The sequence below is a fragment of the Esox lucius genome, chromosome 3 (assembly GCF_011004845.1).
Source record: "Esox lucius isolate fEsoLuc1 chromosome 3, fEsoLuc1.pri, whole genome shotgun sequence".
In the NCBI taxonomy this organism is placed as follows: domain Eukaryota; kingdom Metazoa; phylum Chordata; class Actinopteri; order Esociformes; family Esocidae; genus Esox; species Esox lucius.
The window spans coordinates 12,649,760-12,673,233 of record NC_047571.1 but is presented as its reverse complement, the minus strand read 5'-3'; the positions used below and the strand labels follow the sequence as shown (position 1 = coordinate 12,673,233).

General features: G+C 41.0%; 1 protein-coding gene across 5 annotated transcripts in view; it reads right to left on the bottom strand.

The window, feature by feature from the left end:
• dlgap1a (discs, large (Drosophila) homolog-associated protein 1a) overlaps positions 1–23,474 on the bottom strand; it is an 87,827-nt gene that overhangs the window by 46,109 nt on the left and 18,244 nt on the right. For all 5 annotated transcript variants that reach the window (XM_020042051.3, XM_010894026.5, XM_020042063.3 and 2 more), the window contains exon 2: positions 9,272–9,351. The gene's annotated coding sequence lies outside the window, so the exon portion shown is untranslated. The remainder of the gene's footprint in view (positions 1–9,271; positions 9,352–23,474) is intronic.

Sequence of the window (23,474 nt, the reverse complement as noted above, 5' to 3'; positions counted from 1 at the left end):
TGCATAGTTTGGAGCTGTGCTTTGGGTCATCGTCCTGTTGTAGGTTATCTCCCATTTTACCAACACCGAAGTACCCCCAGACCATCATGTACAAACCATGTACAAATCTACTATTTTACCAACACCAAAGCACCCCCAGACCATCACATTGCCTCCATCGTGCTTGACAGATGGTATTGGTATCTTTTAATTTGGTCTGCATCATTTTAAAAGGTTTTTCTAATGATAAATTAGCCTTTTAAAATGATAAACTTGGATTAGCAAACACAATGTGCCACTGGAACACAGGAGTGATGATTGCTGATAACGGCCTCTGTATGCCTATGTAGATATTCCATAAAAAAATCAGCATTTTCCAGATACAATAGTCATTTCAAGCATTAACAATGCCAACATTGTATTTCTGATCAATTTTATGTTATTTTAATAAACAAAAAATATGCTTTTCTTTCAAAAAACCCAAACCTTAAAATGGTAGTGTACACAATGTATAACTAGTCTGAACAGGTCAGGTGACTCAATGGGGTGATTTCAAGTCTGGCTTTTTTCTGTTGCAGTCAGTCAATCAAAACTGATCTGAAATGTGCAGGGCAATTCCAGAATTATGGACATTTACATGCAATAAATGAAAACGTTGGAATTATGTATTGATTGGTATGTGTCTATACCACCTCTTGGGGAATTGAATCCTCCAAAAATTGGAGTTAGATATATGGACAAGTTGGGTAAATTAAGTTAATTAGAGACATTTTGTATAAATTTGACAAGCTTTTTGGGAAGACTGAACATAGAAATGTGAAGAAATACAAGCAAATATTACACATTTCCCCGTCAAAACATTTGTCGTCATTTGGAATGCTTTTTAAAAGGTCAGCAGAATTCCTGGTGTCCTAGAATTGGGTTTGGATGCCTGAATAGAACGCAAGGCCAGGAAAAACACGTGGACATGTTATTATTTTCACTTTACTCATTTCAAAAACAACCTTCACCAGTTGAATTTACACAAGTAATATTGAAAATATTGAATTAATTCCTGAAAATGAGCCAATGTACATGACAATTAAACACGGTCATGATGACAGAGACTGTAGGATGGGTCCAAGATAATATCCACCCCATCTACTGGTTGATTTAGTGTGCATGGTATTGTGTGTGTTGAGAAAATAAAATGTGTTAACCCTATTTTTCCTAACTTGAGAAGCCATAGCTATGATGCGTTACTAAATGATTCACAAAAAGACCACTAAGATGTTAAATCATGATAAATGGGATTTTGATTCATCATGACTTTTATGATGATTATTAATGTTATTTCTCCCACATTCACCAAACTGATTGAGTTTCATGAGTCGTGTTTCTGGAGGTGAAAATTGTGAAGCCACTCAGACTTCCTAGATGGAGAACTGTGTAGGAACACAACAGCTGTCACTTCAACGGCCTTGACATTACAGTAGAGGTCCTGATACGGGACCAGCTAAAAACAAGTCATTTTGCCCAGCTTACATTTTAGTGCATGTTACATGTTCCAGCAAAAGCAAGCTTAATAGCAAACAAACTACGTGGACAAGGTATTGAATTAATTGAATAGCTACAGGTTTTTCTAATGTGGGCTGACCTAGTTAGTAATAACAAGACTTTACTTTAATATCAACCTAACATCCTAAATCCTCTAGTGAAATGTAAACAAATTTCAACAATACAACTGTTAGAGCCATCATCTTACTGTCAAACAAACTTGACCTATGTATCTAAGACACCTTTTAACATACTGGAATTAGAACATGTTGTGTTACAAATAGTATGTTGCAATTTAATGTTATTTTCTGAGTAGTAATTTTACTAAGACACACATACAGAGGAAGACAGAGTGTAGCACAGCTAATTGTTAGGGGGTTTCAAAGAGTCAGAACAGTCTATAATAAATAATCATTACAACATATTAACCCATTTATTCGGACATAAACTTTTGCAAATACATTTTTTTGTGTGCCTCTCTTTCGCTGACAGTTCAAAGATTAAACACCTAACTTTCTAATGCATTTGGTGTCTGTAATTTTAGAAATTACCATCATCATCATATCATGTATGCCTGAAGTAGACAATTTATCTAATAGAAAATGCAGATTTACTCATAGCAATTTTCATCCTCTGCAAGTGCAACAGGTGTACAAAAACAAAAGTGTTTAGCTATTGGTTGCCAAACAGTTTTCTCACATTCCACTAAAAGTTGACCCTATCAACTACATTCCAAGAAGCATTCACACTCCTGGAGGCCTAATGGGCGTTTGCATTTCTCTAACACCAGCGTTTTGTACGCCATACACTTCTTGTCTGGTGTTGGAGGTCAATGATGATGTCACCCTATTAGAGCACAGACAACCATAATACATACCGCTGCATTAAAATTAGAAAGTACAAGAAAACGAATGTCAGGGGGGGAAAAAAAGCCTGCTGGAGGCTGTATTCTCCAGAATGCCAGGGATATATACGTCAGAGCAGAATCTCTGTCTTTCTCGGAACAGAAACGCGTTTTCCACCCACTCACTCTTATGATTCAGCCTAGCCTGCACAGAGCGTGGGCTCAGCCTGCTTTCTCCTCACATAGGAAACAGCCAGCTCTCAACCTGCCATTCTGTTCAGGAGGAACCTCCATCATTTTCTACACCCAACGCTAAATGCGGCTCGTCAAAGGTATGAATATGCATCCAATTAAACGGACAGAAGGGCAGTGTGGATGGGGGATGACAAAGGGAAGGTGCTATGAATCCCAAAGACGAGCATCTGGAAGAAATACGTAAGAGTCAACACACAAATGCATACCTGCGTATGGACATTGAATGGGCCCAATGATGGACTAGCTACAAAACTTTTTTAAATGTTATTTTTCTTTAAGATATTTCTGTTACAATAGTTCATTGTTGCTGTGCAAACATTTAAATACCTGAGATCCTATTCCTGGGAAGGACCCACTCGCCCATGCTGCCTTTATAGGTTGCCCCTATAAGAACTTCTAAGGATTTCTGAAGTACAGATTAAGACATCTACAGTATTATAAGATACGGCTTAATTCCCATGCATTACCATACTGCAGTTCCAGGATATCAAAATATACGGAATGGAAATTAGAATGTAAGGACATTTATAATGTATAGGCGACTCAATCAACCACATTAATAGTCCACTCAGGATAATCAGCATTATTTTCAAAACTTCCAAACGATTTCTTCAGTAGTCATTCACAGTGGAAACTAAACCTATATTTCCAACCAGCTTTGATACTAACCAAATGGCACCACTTGGGACACTGTGCTACTTGGGTAACCATTTGTGTTACACATGAAAACATGTCCTAAAGGCAAGCGCTATCATTAATCTGTCCGTACTTTGCTTGCTCACCAAACAAAAAGGAAGCAAATATCAAAGGCATCCAGTGCTAAAATATTCACTTGGAAAATGTGCTTGCTATCTGCCTTGATTTATATTTCCTGACAGGGCAGAAACAGTAGAACTATAGAAACCAAAAACCACAGGTAGAACTACATTCCGATGAAATTACACAATATTGTAAGACATATATAAAATATGTCCTTGTCCTCAATAAATACAGGTTTTCTTTAAGATTGAGCAATACTATTGAGAAGGAACTGGAAAGGATATCTATTTAATGATTGCCTTCAACTCTCGTCCTCGACCTTCCCACCAGGCCGGTTGAACCCACCCCTCACAGCAGATCCCAATCCCCTGAACCCACCCCTCACAGCAGATCCCAATCCCCTGAACCCACCCCTCACAGCAGATCCCAATCCCCTGAACCCACCCCTCACAGTGGATCCCAATCCCCTGAACCCACCCCTCACAGCAGATCCCAATCCCCTGAACCCACCCCTCACAGCAGATCCCAATCCCCTGAACCCACCCCTCACAGCAGATCCCAATCCCCTGAACCCACCCCTCACAGCAGATCCCAATCCGCTGAACCCACCCCTCACAGCAGATCCCAATCCCCTGAACCCACCCCTCACAGCAGATCCCAATCCCCTGAACCCACCCCTCACAGCAGATCCCAATTCCCTGAACGCAGGGTAACCTGACCCGTGCCTGGTTGTCTGACCACGTGTTTGGATTATTGGATGATGCCCTTCTGTCTAATTTGATACCTGTGTTACTGACCTTCAGCCTGCCCTTTGACTCTGTACCTGCCTGTTCCTGAATATATTGTTGGATTATCAATAAACATACTGCACTCTGCACTTGGATCGAGCCATCTCTCTCTGGGTGCATTCATTACAATTTACTCAAATTATGACAATAAGGTCATAACTGCACTTCACTTTAACTTTTGAGATCTATCTTTGCCTTGAATTTTATGATCAAACAAAAAGGCAAAATAAAGGTAACATACTTGTACCACATTCAAATGTATATTGAACCCAGACATATTTTATATACGCGGTCATTATATTAACATTCTCTGGCTAGGTACAGCCAATAAAAGATGATTAACATAACATAACATAGCCTATACATTTCACTGGCCTTTTGTGTAAAAGCTTAATGTTATTAAAAACAGAGAAAAAGAGAGGGTGGTGTGTGGAGGGGGGATTCACTTAGAGGCACATTTATATAAGGACACATGCATGGAAATGTGAAATCACTCCGGGTGAAGGAAGAGAAGAGAAACGGAGCTGGGTTGGGGGGGTTAGCTCTGGTTTTTAGTCTTCGGAGTTAATCTGACCTCTGAGCAGCATCCTTTCTGTTAATTACTGCTACCAAAGGAACTTGCGCATACACACACACACACACACACACACACTCACGCACACAGTCACAGACTCGAGCATCGACTCCTCCTTGACCGGGGAAGAGGACCTTCAAAGTCTGAGGAAAATCTGAATGACATACAGGAATTAGTGTGGCAAACATAATTAATCGACCGGCCTGTTTGTTCCCTGTGGATCCATGACGATCCACTCCTCCAGTTTTATCCCCTTGTTCAGAGCACTGCAGGGGGGCTCTACACATCCCTATCTCCTCACTGCAGAGAAACTTGGTTTTCATGACTCCACGCTAGGAACGAACCATGGTGGCTCTGTAGCAGTGCTGTAACACAGCCCTGGTCTCAATGTCACATGCTTATTTTGCTTTGCATCCATATACGCGCCTGGGGTTGGGATTAATCCATTCGCCAAATAACGTTCAACTCGGTAGAAGGGACTGTTTAGCAGCAGTCTGTTGACATGCACTGTAATCTCTCTGACATGGGACAAACCCCTTTTGCCCTTTAACGTTTCTGTAAGAACAAAAAGATAATTGTTTATGAACATTACGGAGGATTGGGAGGAAAATAAACGTTAGATTACGTCTATTAACCTGGTTCCCTGAAGGAAGGAGAGAGGAACAATTCAATCATGAGGTCCATGTCCTGGCCAGGTGCACAACCTAACTCACTATCCAATCCTGTTTTTCAAGGTCAATGAGGGATTGAGTCAGCCAGGAGGCCACGTCTACCTGACCCGGGCCTCATGCTGCCATTGTAGCGCGAGGCCATCGACGGGTTCTACCTTGTTCCCCCCTTCAGGGAACCATGGTTACAGACATACCTGAAATTCCCTATTAATCAGTCTCTTTGGTGCAAGACATTTTGGATTTATACAGTCCCATCCTAAGATGGCCAGGCATAAAACACTGAACAAGATGGCGCTTGGAATAGCGGTTCCCTAGGGCAATGCGGAATAAGTATGGTAAGTATTAAGGTGTAAGGTTAATGCCCAGACTACCACAGCACTAAAATATTACACAGTGATCTCTTTGAACAGTACCAATGAAGCCTTGACACCCAAAAATGTGAGGGGTGTACTCACTTTTGTGAGATACTGTATAAGATGGGGAGAGTTTATAAAAGACAAGAAAAGTGTAAAGCCTTTAAGTGAAATCCTATAGAATTCCTGTACTCGGGGTTAACTGACACAGTTGGGGTCTATTGAATGTAGTAGCTGGCAGAATAAGAATATTGAATTTGCACACACAGAGATTGGGATACAGAGAATGGGATACAATGTCCTGTGACAAGCCTCAGTATGTCCACTGACTATAAGAAGCAAGCTAGTCACTAGTCAACCGGAAGCAATCGAACCGGCAGCCAAACCATTTAAGGAATATGCCTCCCACGCTTAGTGGAGGCAAGGCAAACCCGGGAAGTCTTAATCTCGTCCATGAAATCAGAAAATCAACAAACTGACGGACCCATAACAAGCGTCTGCTCTGGAGGTAACCTAGCCAATTATTGGCTTTGACAGCTCTGTGAAGAAACGTGGCAGACGATTGTCATAGCAGCATGACAAAGGACATGTTATGTAACGCAGAGTCCGCTTGGAACCTGGACACTTCCGCTTGGAACCTAGTACGACACTTTGCTGAAACAGCTTTCTGCGACATCGTCCGGCTCTGTGATTTTCCTTAAGTGGAGATTCTCTGTCCCTGAAAATCACAACTTTTGTGAGTAAGACTTACGTCCAGTGCAATGACGAGCACAGGAGCATAGGCGTGTGTTGACTGCCAAGCTGTGATTAAATGACCAGAAATTGCGCCCTCCATTGGCCTTACACATGCACATGACAGACTAGGTCATTTTGGCTGTGCACGCGGGGCAAGCGCATTCCCCATAATTGACCATACAGAAGTGACAGACTGAAAGGGAACCCACTCCTAGACCAATGTCCACCACAACAGTTCTCGCCATAAACAGATACAATTCAGCTATTCATGAGATTGATATTTGGAACATACTCATGCACTGATAATGTATCTTTTTCATGAATATATAATTCTGAAAAGCCAAAGTAGATCATCCTTCCCATTTAAGTGAAAGATCATTCATCCTATTCACCCCCCAACCACAAAGGTTGTGTTCTAAACCTGATCCCTTTAGTCTAGCACTACTTTTCGCCAGGAACAACACAACTCTGTCCAAAACAAATGCACCACGTGTTCACAGAATGTAGAAAATACGGGTGCTAACAAATACCTGGCATCTCTTAGCAGTCTTCATCGCTTTTACACCACAGTCGTAAAATGAGGCCAAGTTCCTTACCTGGGTACCTGATTGTCATCCTTGTCTTCCTGCTGATCTCTGGTGAGAGACAATGGAATTGGAGCACATGCACGCCACCTCAGTCACAGGTGTCTAGGCTTTCATCTGCGCTGATCAAAGGCAGAGAGCCAACACGAACATAGCCCTTTGCATGGCGCTCTTAATGTATTCTATTAGCTGCTTTCAACTCTAAAATATTGACTACTACGACAGAGTGAATGGATGTCAAGTGAGCAGCAACAGTTATGAAGCAGAATTGCACTGTAACATTTAGTTTGGGGCGGCAGGTAAAGCAGCAAATGGCGAGGAGGGCCAGCAACCAGCTGGGTTGCTGATTTAATACCAACGTCCGGTGAGAGACGAGCCAGCAGCCGGAGAGCGGCTGGTAGTAAATCATAGATATCATTCCCTGCCATATCGCCATTCAGGAAGACAATTAACCCAAATCCATGGCATACAACTGAACAAAATACAGTGATCTTAATCTTGGCACCAAATCATCAAAGCAATACGTTTGTGATTGTTTTTTCCAGTTTGGCATTTTGAAGTTAAAATAACTGAGTACAGTTTTAGAACATTAGAGGCGAGGTGCAATTTCATGCTTCCACACACACTCCTCATGGTGCTATACCTATGTCTAATGCAAATAACATCCTACCAGAACCCAAACCGCTAGACTTCCACAGTGCATAATCTAATAATACATATTTTTCATGCTTGCTTCTCATCCACTATCTACTACAGCATCAGATCGTTGCTCCTCCCTAAAATACATAAAACACTAAAATAAAAATATACACAATTTATCATAACCTTTTATGAGCTGCATTTTGGCCAGGGGCGAATCAGGCGCAGATTCCAAGGGAGTGCATTTTTCACCACATGCCTTACCTTCTGGTGCACTTAAAAGAAAAACATCCAAGCTGAAAATGCTTGAAGGAAGTTTTTTTTCTTCTTCTTTCATGTTGTTAGCCACAGAAAAGATAAGTTGCCCTAATTGCTTAGGCAGATTTCAGATACAAATGTGCCTTTCAAATTTCAAGGGTCAGCTGTGAAAATCCCATGGGGATGAACCAACACAAGGCAACATCCAAATCATGGATGTTAACAGCTGGTAAAAGCATTGAGAGTGAATCTTATGAGAGTGCAAAAGGCCCTCTGATATTGGGTTATGTGTCTTCTACACTGTGGTCTTCAAACTGAATAGAGAATGTTGTCCTGATGTGGTCCTGATCAGACAGCCTTTGAGCAGACTATCCTCATGTCTTCCTTGCTTCTCTCCACTTTGCTCTCCAGCTCATTATGTCAGTGTCAGTGCGTAAGAGCTCAAAGCCTGTCTCTTTACTCCATGTTACTCCATGTTGTTGCAGATCTATTCTCAGTTTGGTTTGTTGCAAATCCTGGGGCATCGTGAGCCCCATTCCAAACAAAGCTATTTTATTTTCCGTTCAGCTGCCGGCTTTCCATTCATAACATCAGAACATACTTGGCATTTTCTGGCCGTTGGTGGAGATTTCAATAGTGCACGTGATTGTTGAGACACGTGCAGCGTTAAGTCACCTGCATTCACCATGGCTGCCGTCCCCTGGCTACATCCCGAATGGAGCTCTGTCCCCTAAGCAGATATTCTGACCAGGTGTTCCAGGACTGCCGTGGCTGTCTGCATGTCACTTTGCTCCCATTGTCTGCCTGTTGTCTTTAACTCCCGGGCGTCACAATGGGCCAATCTGACAGCCCAGACAGCCAGGTCAGCCATCCGCCTGTTTGCTCTGGCCTCATCTCTATCTGTCACAGACAATTTTGAAATGTTGCCCTAAACCTCCAGCTACCGTCAATGCAACAGGAGCCAAGTGAGGTGCAGAGGCTCTGTATAACAGCCGGGGCGAAATCAGCGCACTAAACAGGCGCAGTCCTGATTTCTGCTTCAAGACCAAATAGGTCCATGTCACGGCCTTTCATCACCCCTCTTCCCCTCTACAGATAATAATCACAGTACATATCTGGGAGAGAGTAGGTGTGTGGCTGTGGGAGTGTTTGACTGACTGGCATCAATGGCCTTGTGTCACGCTATATGTATCTAGCCTGGTCTGGCCTGGCCCAGGTCAACACATATGGATTTCCATAGGCAGGTCAATTAATGCTAAGGAAAACACTTGATCAACTGTTAGTAATCCTACTCACCCTCTTCAATTCCCCATCTTAGACTGGTGCCTGGAAGGCATTGGAATCCGTTGATGCTGTCCCCACACCGATACAGCTCACTGGAAAAGACAGAAGCAAACAGGAAGGGTTGTGTCGTTATTAAAGGTGCCTGGTGGAACAGTTCCCTGTCAATTTGTCATTTTTTTAAATTCGAAATTCAATTACATTTATTTTAATTTCAGATCACACAACGGTCACAACGAGCAAGTTGTGCAGCCAGATATCCAGGAGTTGTAGCTAGTCACACCGACACACATTCTGTGGCACTCATTCGGCGCGCTGCAGTACAAATCAGTGGTGCAGACAACTATACTATAGATAAATTAGAAAATGGCTTCTTCAGCCAGATTCCACAGCCCTTTGTGCCATGAGCCGTAAGTACAATTTGAGATAAGCCCCAACTTTGCCCAAGGTCTAAAAAGAACATTTTCCTGATTACACATCGCCAGCTCCCCAAGCCCTAGGATGTAAGGCAGCACAAGCTGTTCCTGCAACATCGTTATTCACACAGACAAGCATCATTGGCTTTGATCATTAGATGTTATCTTTGATGAGACTATAACAGAAACTCATAAACTGCCAGCAAAAAGAGGATATAATGACTTTGAATGCAGTGTTGATTTCCCAGATGAGCCAAACTTATGGTGTGTGCTGTGATTCTTGCTATTCCCAATCTCCCTCAATGTACACCAATGTTTGTAGCAATCTAAAACCCAAACACACACACACACACACACACACACATACACCTGGGTTCACTAAGTGCATTAGACAGTACAGACTGACAGTGTAGAATAGGGCAGACTGGGATTGGTTGGCAAAGGCATTTGATGTCACAGACGTTTGTTGTCAGCAGGCATTTGTTGTCATATAAGGGGTCTGTTTTCACAAGGGGTATGTGGTCACAGGGGGTTGTAGTCACAGGTTGTTTTTTTTGTCACAAGGGGTTTACAGTCACATGGATTTGTTGTAACAGGGAGTTTGTAGTCACAGGGATTTGTTGTCACAGGGTTTTGCAATCACAGGCATTTGTATTAACCAGATTTATTTTGGGAGCATCCAGGAAATAAATCTTCTAGACAATAGTTATTGTTCTAATAATTATTGTTCTACTGTGCTGTTGTTTTCTAGTGCCCTAGAGAAAAGACTGCCGATTCATTAGCGTCACCATTACTTGTGTGAGAATAGGGAAAACTGCTTGTTTCTAGCCCAACTAGGGGTCGGGCCTGACCCATATTAACAGTGCACATTTATAACTTCTAATGGCCGATAGCTGTGCATTTTACATGTCTATTCTAAAACTACTTGCAGCTTGATAATCATTTCACACTCTGTTCAGTCATATTCCTGCACTTGCTATAACTGAACAACATGGAAAGGAAAATGCTATTTGTTCATAATAGTCCACATATTACTGAAAATTTTTGATGTAACAAGCAACTGTCCTACAACTGTCAGCGTCACATTACTTTCTATTGCACAACATGCACTTTAAAAGTAGTGTAGGCCCCCATAGGTTGTACTGTATTCAATCAATTTAAAACCTTTATCTTATGAATCCAAATTCACAAAAACACAGTACATTACAGTTTAATCCAGCTGAGAACCTTACAGTGTGCTGTGCTGTACAATACAGAATAGAGCAGTATGGCCTACATTTGGGCAATGTGGTAATGTAATAATTTGACTGAAGAATGCAGTGCAGTGAGCGACTCGCAGACCTACATCCCAAATGGCCAATTCCCCATTTTCCATAGCCTGCATGTTCACATCATATGTAAAACCACCATTAACATAATACAAGACAACAATGCAGATCATGGAAATATGGAGCGTTGCGAAATGTCAAATAGTCCATAATGTTTTCCTCTCTTTTTCACAAGGAAACGTTTAATAAATCTAAAGGCCAAAGGAAGTTTATTTTCAAAACCTTTTTGTTTGCAAAACTGCGGGAGCAGTGAAAAGATAGAAAAATCAAACAGGAAATGTAAACAAACTTAATCAGCTTCTGGTTCACAAATGTTTACACAAAATAAATTGGGATGTCAAAAATCTCTCCATGCAAAGAAAAAAGCCTAAACCAAGGCTTCTGTAAAAACACCTGCAGTAAATTGTCCCTTGACAACTTAAACGTTAAAATCCAAGTATAGCTGTACGGCGAAGAATCCATTTTCGATATGTACAGGCCATATCAACAAATAACGACAGAATCTACTGACCCTTCTTCCCCACTGACATCCGTCTTCTCTACTGTCTACATTAATGATCAACCCTGGGCCGGCTACAGCACCATGACAAAATGTTCTTAAAGACAGAGTCTCATTTGAGGTCCCGCCACGTCTCAGAGGTTCTGTATGGGTGTCTGCTTTCCTTTTGTTTAAACTGCAATAAGTAAAGGACAATAAGCTTTCCAGAACCAAACCTCGAGTTCCAGCTTATGGCCACTCTATCTAGCCTGACTTCTTCCACTCACTGCAAGGCAAGCAAGATAGCCATCGGCTCTGTTGTTAACACTGCCAGATGGTCTGACAGTCACTTCCGAACCATGACCCCTTTATCTGGCACTGGAAATGATGAGTGTAACCAGTCGCTGGATCTTGTGAACAGTGATGTATAGGCAGAACATCACTATATACAATATGCACCTGACAACAGAATCGTTCAGCCACGCCTGCCCCACCTTGTACATTCTCTGTTTTGAAAGCATTCAAACCAGAGAATGAAACATCAGTGAAACATTTTGTAAAACAATGATTTTCTTTTTTAAATGGATATAGTTCGACAGTAATAATATAAAGTATTTCAGTGTTGTCACTTTAAATAAAATATCATGATTAAAAATACAGATCACTGTTGGTCACAATTGCTCAATAATAGTTCAAACACTATATAACCCTGGATCAATAGAACTAATGGTTCACAAGTACATTCAATTAGCATTAGCAAATACGCTAACACTGCATAGTAAGGATTCACTTGCCTGTAGTTTCCCCATGTTTTTAAAATATCATCAATTTGACACAGTTACTCTTAATTGTGTTGTCAACATATCACTAACTGGATTTGTTGAATTTGACTGATGCATTTGCAATTTGCCTACTGAATAAATTTTTGGAATTGATTCGCTGTTGATTGACCATTTTGGAACGTACTGCTTTCCTTTGACCAAATTACAGTAAGACAAACACAAACTAATAAAACAAAATAAAAATACATTTACAAAAAAGGTGTTAAAGGAGGTACCCAAACCCCAAATAAACAATACACTTCTTGGTAACACACCAATTCAATATCCCACTTAACCCAGTCTCCCCTTTCTGACATCATGTGAACAAAAAAAATGAAATCTAAAGCACAAATACGCTTCTGAACTCCGCACAGAACCCCAAAACTTCCAGCCGCCTTCTCATGTCATGCTTGGACCACACACAGCATCCATGCTCACACACGTAACGTATAATCACATTTGATGAGACGGAAAGTGAACTTCCTGTCTCCTTCTTTTTACAAATGAGAGTTACGTGGCTGTCAGAATGCATATGAAGCCTGGGTTAATATTATTGTGAGCCACTTACAGCCCTTATTGGTACTTCCTTTCCCTAGCCTTGGTATTATATGATTGGTTGGGATTATTTATGAGCCTCTATCTATTACCCCATGTGATGAGGCAGCTTCGTTTCTCTTCTTCCCCGTCGTAGTGCCAGCCCGATTCGCCAGGACCAGGGAATAAGCTGGGGAATATTAAACCAGTGACACAATGGGAAAATGCAGCCGAGGAGCTGCCGTGGATCTGAGTAGAGCAGAGCAGTCGGGCCCTTGATGTATGGCACTGCCTAAGGGGCTCGGGGGAACAAATGACTGCGGGTGGATAATGCAATATGTTCAGATTTGAAGGGACACGGATTGAATTTCACTTGGAGATGGAAGGTCTGCTCTGGCACAGGAATGAATGGAGGACAGTGACGTAAGGTGAACAGATCGGGCTTGTGTTTTAAAGCGAATGTGTGCTAGACTTTGCAGGCAGTAGTAATGTAGGCTCGCGCCGCGCCATGTCAGAAGATGGCAAGCGGCGGGAAGCGGAAGGAGATTCATCCACTGTTTTCTTCTGACCTTCTACTTTAGACTGTGTCAGTATGGCCTTCATGTAACACTTATCCCCTACCCTATGCTACCTTCTGTGTTACGTTACAATTGGAGTGAATGTAACATCACACAGAGGCTTCGGTTTGTCGGTTGGTGGGAAGTGTTTGAAATTAAAACTCCCTTGGCGGTGGCGGTTTAAAGAACAGCTTAGTAACAGCCTCGGGAAAGCATAAGGTGGGTAATATTCAAAGTTAATTAAAATGTAATTTTAGACTATTAGCTGGCGAGGAGAAAGGAGGCAGTGGGAAAGCAATGTGGTAGTCTGAGCTGTTTAAAAGCAGAAAAAATCTGAACAGAAGCAAATAGCAGCTGCTGGGGATTGTTGTGCTGAATGTTAGAAGTTAGAAGATGATAATGGGCTCGCACGTCTTAGGTTTGATTCCAGGCTACAGGCAGCACTTCATCATCTGTACACAAGTGATTTGTGGCTCTGTTGTTTCACAAACTAATTCTGGTTACTTCGTCCCTTCTGACTTGCTATATAAAAAAAGTGATGTTTCTTTTGCTGAAAGTCAAAGTGGTTGGCGTGATATTGGCTTTTTAAAATCCGACCACCCTGGAAGGCACAAACCAAAATGAGTTTGCAGACACATAGCAGGACACATTTCTGCCAGCCTCCAACTTACCTGACGATGAATTGCATATTTTCAGATGATTTCCTTGATGAGATTTATTAATGAACAATTGTGGTTATTGGATGCATTTTAAATATACAGGTAAGAAGAAGGCCTAACTATCTCTACTCATTAACACATATGTGTGATTCTGATACAGCTTAATAAGCATTTAACCAACTTTTGCTAATTAATGTGCATACTTCATCAATTACAGTTGCCACCAGAACGACTGGTCCCGTTGGTAAAGATGAGCAAAAAAGGCCATGAAAAATAATTATTGTGGCCCCCACTGAACCTTCTGTGAACTAAACATAATAAAATAATCTTCCAATTAATTTAACTATAATAATACAGTTGACAGGTATTTTCAGCTAGTATTATCTTATAACAGCCACTGCATATTCATGAAGGTCAACAACCTCTTGTCTCATTGCATTTGCGTTCTCTGACATTCCCAATGTTGATTGGGACTACGGGTGTTTGGCATGTGTGTCACCTCATATTTCTAGTAAAAGTCATGGATGACCACTTAAGAGTTACTAATGACTGAGATGAACTTGAACAAAGAATCAATTGGAATATTCTTTTACTATACTTCATTCCGTGTTTCTGAGTAATTTACAATACTTTGCTATGCATTCTCCCACTTCATCAAACATTTTAGAAGACTCATTGCAGTTACCTTTGGACAGGGAGTTGACACAAAGTATTAAATGCAGGGGTGCCAATAATCGTCAAGTATTTGAGAACATCTTTGAACAAGTTTACCTGAAATAATTTTAAAATTTCTCTCATATTTTGAGTGTAAGATAAAGCTGATAAACAACCTTATAACACATTCCAAATACAATGATTTTGGGGGCCACTGTACTTTTAGATATCTTACTGGGTATGTTTATTGTACCATAAACAATATGGCAACTTAACTAGTTGTTTTTGGCTAAATAACTTCACAACATATTATATCCAAAATCCCAAATTTCCACCAGCTACAAGAGTTGCACTGCACTTTGATATGGTTAAGCAGGAGTTCTGTCTGACAGAGAATGGCTATTTATTCAGTAGGGGAGTTTATTATAGAGTTATGTTGGGTGTTTACTGAACATCTGGAGAAGATCATTCAGAAATCTGGCCCTCAAGGGCCCAAGGGAAAGCGCTGTTTGATTTCAGGATCAATATGTTTCTCAGTCACTGCTGGATGACTAAGAGGACAGACACTGACTCAGGGAGAATGGGTAGCTCTACTGGGGATTTTCATAGCCTGGAGGGGGACTGTTTTACCAGCATGACTGGTCAAAGCTGATGGTGGGCTATGAATCTGAGAAAGCAGTCAGGTTTCTACATTTAGGGAACTGGGCAACACAACGATTCTGTGGCCAATCCTCAACATACATTTTCCAAATGTTAATATGTGACGTCAGCAGAAGAGTCCAGCGACTTGCTCTGAAATATTCAACATCAGGAAGCTTTCGAGTCCTACAACTGAGCCAGACAGCAATGTGTTCTTTGAAGGAAGAATTTGCCTGTAGTTCCTTCGACCCTTTAGCAAAGTGTAATCAGCTAATCACATAAACCTAACAAAATCCAGAATGAAGAATGAAATGTTACACCTGCAATCAGTCCAGCTCTAGGGCCCGGGCTACAGGAAGACTCATTCAGTGAAATAAAATGCAGAGAAGATGAGTCGTGGGGTAGTCCACTGATGTTATATAAACCCATGTATGAGAGAGAAGAACAGAGAACATGAATAGTGACCGGTACGCTCCCCTGAAAGCTAGCAGAGAGAGCGGGTGGGATGGATGGCATAGCCTCACCTCTGCTGAAGCGCTGTCTCTGTCTTTCGCTCTCTAGCCTCCCGTCTCTAATCCACTGCACACAGACACACACACTAAGGAAATTATACAGGATGACTCTATCACCTCCTCCCAGACACTCCCCTCCCCCATAAGGAATATTCCACAAGCCCCGGACATCAAATCAAAAACCCTCCAAGTGAAAAGAGACACTTGTGCTTTTCTCAATAAAAAAACAAAAACCTCCAAGTGGCTTAATCAGGATGATTCTCACCCTCTTAGTCCCTAGTAGGTTAAATATGTTAGTCCTTTTGCTTTTTATAGTTAAGCCATTATTCCCCAATAGCGTGTTACGAGGTAGTCTCAATTAAAAAGTGAATGGTTTCTAACTATTTTCCCTTGGCTCTCCAGACATACTGGATGCAGAGGAACCTCCTTGTGATAGACACTAATTAATCCCAGAATCCATTATCTTTAACCCAAGCTTGTCTGCTGCCACATTTGGGATACTCAATTACCTCACGGACCTGTCTGTCTGTCTGTCTGTCTGATTGTCTGTGGATGAGCATGCAATAGATTCAACTCAGAGCATGACTGAGTGATGATTCACAGGTGCGGTACATCTATGTGTGTGGGACTGGGCCGCAGACAAAAGCTCTTAGCCATTGCACAATAACGAGATTTCATCATGATACATGGAACAATAAGGATTGGAGGACGTAGATGCTCACAGGAGGTCCCCGAAGGCCTGTGGGTGGCACATCATTTGGACTGAGCTGGTCTTTAACTCCAGCTAGTCTTGGACTATGTGAAATCTGACATTACTCCCACACGGCCAATACTGCCTCATTAATTTACTGGAAGTACCACATGTAGACACTAAGGCACTTTGCTGTATTAACTGAACAACTGTCCAAAACATTGAAGTGGCTGCCGAACGTTCCAGAAAGATTAAACACAATGCAATTTTCTCTTTTTTATGGGGGATTTAAAAAGAGCTTTGCAGATATTAATATTTTTTATTGCTTTGGAACACCACACTTCACCTCAAATAGTGAAGTATACAGTGCACAGAGTGAACATGAGAGAAAAAATTCACAAGTCATTTTATTTTTACAAATTATCCAATTTATATTTTTGGTCCCCCACAATCTAATTCGGGAACTGTGGATAATCCTTCACCATTCCTTGTTCTCAGACCCAACTGCCCCAATTTCTACCAAATTGAGGTGAACGGTGGGCTTTCCGTCAGTCACACACTTGACCCAAGAAAGCTTATGTGACTTTAGGCAATTAGGCCTAATGCATAACCACTTAGGCGGTAGGAATAGCTCGTCAAACTGCAGGGGATGCCATTACTCAATACCACGTTAGTCTGATGGGGTAAATAAGTGGGAGGAGAACACAAGTGTTCTTACTATACACTTGAGTCATGGCCCTAATGTCACTGATCATAACCATTTTTATAAGCAAAATTCCTAAAATTATAAAAGAACCCAATAGTTTGAGCACAGATGGGAACACCAGCCCACAGTGAAACATAAGATAATAATACAGTATGGCTTCTCTTCATAGAACATGCTTTGTCAGTCAGCTTTCAGTCTCTGACTTTGACCTTTGAGCACAGAATCAGTAAATGTCACATATCCGTTGCTTAAATAAATGCCTCTCTTTTCTGATGAGATGATGTCATAGGGTTTGGCAAGCAGAAAACTGTCATTTGCAACAACAGCCGATGGCTGATGCACTTACTGACATTTTTAGCGCCACCAGAATATAGTGACGTCCAATTCACGATAACATCATTTCCGGACTGCATAATCTCTGCTGGTTCAAGGGGAGACAAAGACTGAGAATCAACCTGGAAGTATTTACAAGAATTTATGAGCTTGGAGAAGAGCACAACCGCAAACGAGCTTATAGGCACAAAACCTTTCATCAAAACTTGCTAGAGCGAAATAAGACCAGGCAACCATATCAGGCACTGTCTTTGCCATGACCAGGGTCAGACTCGTGGTGGCAAAGATGCAGTCGTAATGAGAATAAGTGAACCATTTGGCAACCCATTGCAGCACAGACATTATTACATTTGTACAAGCCAAACTGATTGTGCCAGCTCCTTGATCTGATCCTAGACTTTCATCTGTAATGCTAGATTAAGATTAAGAATGCCTTCAATATGCACAATGTAGGAATAAGTCACATGTCCTTGTCCCTAGAACACCAATAATTTTATCATGAAAAAGTTTGGATCACCCTGTCACAACTCAGCATCGCCAGAATTACATAAAAATTTAACTGAATTGTAAACCTTGACAGGGCTCAGTATGAACATATCAGTAGTGCTATTACTTTCAATAACGACATATTCCCAGTGCTATTACATTCAATAACGACATATTCCCAGTGCTATTACTTTCAATAACGACATATTCCCAGTGCTATTACATTCAATAACGACATATTCCCAGTGCTATTACTTTCAATAACGACATATTCCCAGTGCTATTACATTCAATAACGACATATTCCCAGTGCTATTACATTCAATAACGACATATTCCCAGTGCTATTACATTCAATAACGACATATTCCCAGTGCTATTACATTCAATAACGACATATTCCCAGTGCTGTTACATTCAATAACGACATATTCCCGGTGCTATTACATTCAATAACGACATATTCCCAGTGCTATTACATTCAATAACAACTGCAACCGACTTTCAGGCCATCGAGAGACAATATATTTTTTGTTGTTGTGGAATAGTGTTGTTTAGACAGGCATTTCCTGGTTTTGTAGCCTCATCCTTAACCTTGATCTTAACCCTAACCTCAGTGATGTGATGGCTAACCTAAAGAGTATTTCTAACCCTAACCCCAGAACCATCAGAATAATGCATAACCGTAACCATCAGAATCATGCCTAACCCTAAGTTAACTTTAACCGTAAACATTTTTATAACAAGGGGTTTTTCATTTTGAATTCATTATGTTGAGGACCAACATAATAGCGAGTCACTAAGGACCAATAGCACTGGGATATGTTTGTATTGAACGTAATAGAACTGCTGATATAATATGTTCATACTGAACGTAATCCCAGTTCACTAGTTAGCTGTATAATAATGTAATTCCTGAGAGATATGGTTGCCCTGACAAATGAATTAGTCCTAGTTGCAATGTTTTCATTTAATCCTTGAAATTATGTCAATAGCAATGGCGAACAATAGCAAAATGTCAATAACAATGATAACAGGCAAATGTAACAACATTATGCAAGAGTAAGCTGGTATATTAACACATACCAGGAAAGAACACTAGACCATAGTGAAACTGTGGTAATAATACTGACATATGTTCATAGGGAACTGCTTTTCACTCCCTGGGTCAAAGGGTTTAGAAAGCAGAAAACTCCACTGTCATATACTAAAATCTCCCCAAACAACAACTGCCTATGTCCGGAGCACAGACTTTAAAAATATATAAAAGCCAAACTGATTGTTTCAAACTCCTTGATCTGATTCTTGAATCCCCGGTTTAATCCCAGAAAAATATTGAGTGCCTAAAACATTCAAATTGTATTGAAATCCATCCCATGTAGAGTTGTATAAAATTCCTGAAATATTACTGCCGCGTTGTTCCATAGATCTGATAATCTGACATATTTCTGCTTCCAAGAAAATAAATGTGGTGTGTGCCTTCATATCCTACAGACATTGATAGAATTAGGAGCATTAATAAATGTGACCGTTGGTGTTTTTTGTAGTAGAACTTAAAAAGATATTCTGATGTAGATTTTGATCCCATTCTTACAAACAAACCCTTATATTACTGTAATTCAATGCTCTGCATTTTAAATGGATATTTCACACAATTAATAGTGAAAGCAACTTTACATAATTTGGAGGCCCTAGTAAATTCCCATTAAATCATATTAATTCAGTCCTTCAAATGTTCTTACATTAAACAAAAACATGCTTGATGACGTTTTAGGGCTTTTAGTCAAATGTCAATCATTAACCCGAAGAGTAACCAACAAGGAAATGAGGAATGTGAAAGCCATTTCCATCTAATATATTTATTATGCTTTCAACTCTCTATTCCCAGTATCAACGCAATAATGTGCACTTTCCTGAAAATTCTCCTAGGTTTTGTTCTTAGTATGCTGGTTGCTGACAATGCAATGGCCAAACTTTCCTCCCTCTCTGGCCTAAACTGATAAGATTATGAGTCTTATGGATCTATCTCACTCCTTCTTCACCCAAGGCCGGGCTGAGGGAGAAGAGTTCCGGTCTGCAGCACGGACAGAGGCAGTCCAAGTGTCTCATCTCAGGGTTCCACTGCAGGTTGACTTCTTGATATAATCCACTGCAGGTTGACTTCTTGATATAATCCACTGCAGGTTGACTTCTTGATATAATCCACTGCAGGTTGACTTCTTGATATAATCCACTGCAGGTTGATTTCTTGATATAATCCCCTGCAGGTTGACTTCTTGATATAATACACTGCAGGTTGACTTCTTGATATAATACACTGCAGGTTGACTTCTTGATATAATACACTGCAGGTTGACTTCTTGATATAATACACTGCAGGTTGACTTCTTGATATAATCCCCTGCAGGTTGACTTCTTGATATAATCCCCTGCAGGTTGACTTCTTGATATAATCCACTGCAGGTTGACTTCTTGATATAATCCACTGCAGGGTGACTTCTTGATATAATCCACTGCAGGTTGACTTCTTGATATAATCCACTGCAGGGTGACTGGTCTGATTAATTCTTGTTTGTTTGTCATCCCAAATTCCACCCTATGGGCCCGGGTCTAAATGAGTGCGCTATATGGCTAGTGTGCCACTTAGGATGCAGACTTAGAGAGATATATTCACAGCCGGCCTAGTTGGTACTAAGGAAACGCTGTCACTGGGTTGGGGACAAATCCTTTTTTTTCACTAGGGAAGCAAAGGACGCTGGTGTCAGCTGGAATGATTCAAGTCAACGCTGCTGCTTGGCACTGCCACTCTCTGTCCGTCAGTCAGAACCACAACCAACTGGCGTTGTGACTCCTCAGCTCTCTCTTTCCCCTCCTCAGTTGGTTCCTCCCGCTCAGCCATCCATTGTGACAGAGCCTGGCTCCCCGTGTGGCTGGGGATTCTCCAGCTCTGGCCACAGTGGCCCAGATACGGTTAGGGGATTATTCCTCTGACATCACTGCGTTCCCATGCATTTCTCACTGCCTTTTGTGCGGGCTGGACCCAGTCGTGATCTGTTTATGTGTTTAAGCCTGTGGCCTTGCCCAAAGTGGTAACTGCACTTCCTATTTCAACCAGGACTGGCTGGAGCTTCACAGCAGGGGGTGGTGGCAGCAGTACAAAGACAGAGAGCCTGCCCCCAAACACACAGCAGACACACACACACACCCACACACACACTAGTGCTGTGCCAATACAATGATTTAATGTAAAAAAAAAGCCTGTTACAGTATTCCCATGGACGTCGTCATTAATAAGACACCAGAAAAGGGTATGCTGTCTTTAGACTTAAAAAAAAAAACTCAAAATGCTAGCACCATGACATTTTACGTTAGAAGAGATTGTTTCTGTGTTGTTTGGTGATACGAGGTGAGAAACGTCCTTGAAAGGGATAATGATGTCGAGGTAAAAAATAAACTGTGACTATAAGTTTTGTGTTGTCCATACATTACGCTGTGAAATGTTGGTAATATCTTTTAGATGACAGCAACCCTGTCGTGATAACTTAACAGACAAGCACATCAGCTGTGGAGCTCAAATGGTTGCTTGCTCTGTCTTGTAATGGAAGGCGTCGCAGTAGCTGTGTAGCCGGCTGACTAGTGGGTTGTTTTCTCCTGTATCTTCAGATTTTATTCAAATATGGAAAATGCCATTGCTAACTCGACAACTAATTGTCCGGGTTTGTTTCATCAGTGAGACGAAATGCTTCGCTAACGACGTTGTCACTTGATCGCGATGATGTCCAGCATCTGCCAAAAGATGTACGCCACATACTCCCCCTTCCCTTTTATAAAAACTTGCATGTCTTGTGCTTACTTTATTATGATCATATTAGCTGTAATTTGTACGGACCTAATTTTGCAAAAACATAGATGTTCGTTCTTTCTACTGCTGTTAATGGGAGAAAACAAATTATATTGTTCCAAGTTACATTAATGTGTTGTCAAATTAAAGAGGACTATGTGCTCTTTAAAACATAGTTAACTTGTAATTGTAATTTGGTTTTGGTTTTTGTACTATGTCTGTTTTCTGAGAATTTTCCATAATCAACAGGAGAATTCTCGAATTCTAAAAGGTTAAATTTAGAAGTTCTAAGTAATTTCAAATTGTGTGGTTCTTTTTTTATTAGGGGTTGCCCATGGGGATTAGCTAAAGATGGTTCTTTCAAGTATATAGCCAAATATTATTTGAGGTTTTCTTTAGCACTTCAGAAAGTATTGTGATTCAGTTGTGATATCATGATGAATCGTGATGTTTTGAATCGTAACGTGTATCGTGATATATCATATCGCAAAGTACTTGCCAATACCCACCCCTATTACACACACACATATACACACACACACACGCACACATACACAAACACACACACACACACACATACACACATTCATCAAATGTTAAACGCAGGACGTTATTCTCCACCAAGAACACACAGTTTGCTCTTAACAGCATTCACTTCCAATTTGAAGAAGCTACATCAGTTTATTCACTAAACAGGCTTCTGCTATTGTCACTACATGATCCTGATCTGTTATTTGAGCCTAGATACTTCTGAGGTCTCCAATCCACACTGCATACCTCCCTACTCTCCCCCACAGAAGAAACGACTGGGGCGAGTATACGGGGAACTCCTTGTGTCTCCTAAAAGTGGATCTTCCAGTTTTTTCAGTTGTCTATCACTGTAGACCAGCCACTGGGATTCCACCAGCCAGATGCTCGACAGAAACCAGGCCAGTGTGATGACCACTTAACAGTACACTATACTGAAAAACCTCCTTAGCTGGGACTCTAACATCCTGGACTCTGCGTCCATCCATAATTCAGACAGCATACTACTGAGGGAACATTCAGTGAACATTTAGAGATTAGCATCTGCTCTGGATCTACATACAGTACAGTGGTGGAATGCACTAAGCAAAGGGAAGAACATATTAGCTGACTGTTAAAGTTTGATAGGAGCCAATTTCAGGAAATAGCTGAATAGAAACGCTTGAACATTGACAGCCATTCACAGCAATAAATAATGTAACTGGCCGCTACTCTAAAACCCAGAAAAGGGCAAGTCTAGCCATGCGCTCTGCTAAGTGCTGTCCATGGTCCTGAACTAACACCAATGACGTTTGGATGCAGCTTTACCTCCTAGTTTGACAGCATTTGGTCTTAGAATCTACTATCCATTACTACACTACACTGTAGCAGTCACAATAGATCATTTCTTTACAAATGTGAAAGCCCAGCAATGTTTCCATATCTATACAGCAGTGCCTGTTGAGAAATGCATTCATAATCTTGATAGCCCACTAATGAGTCATGTCATGATTCACCCTAGTTTCATATAGACAGACAAATCATACAAGACTATAG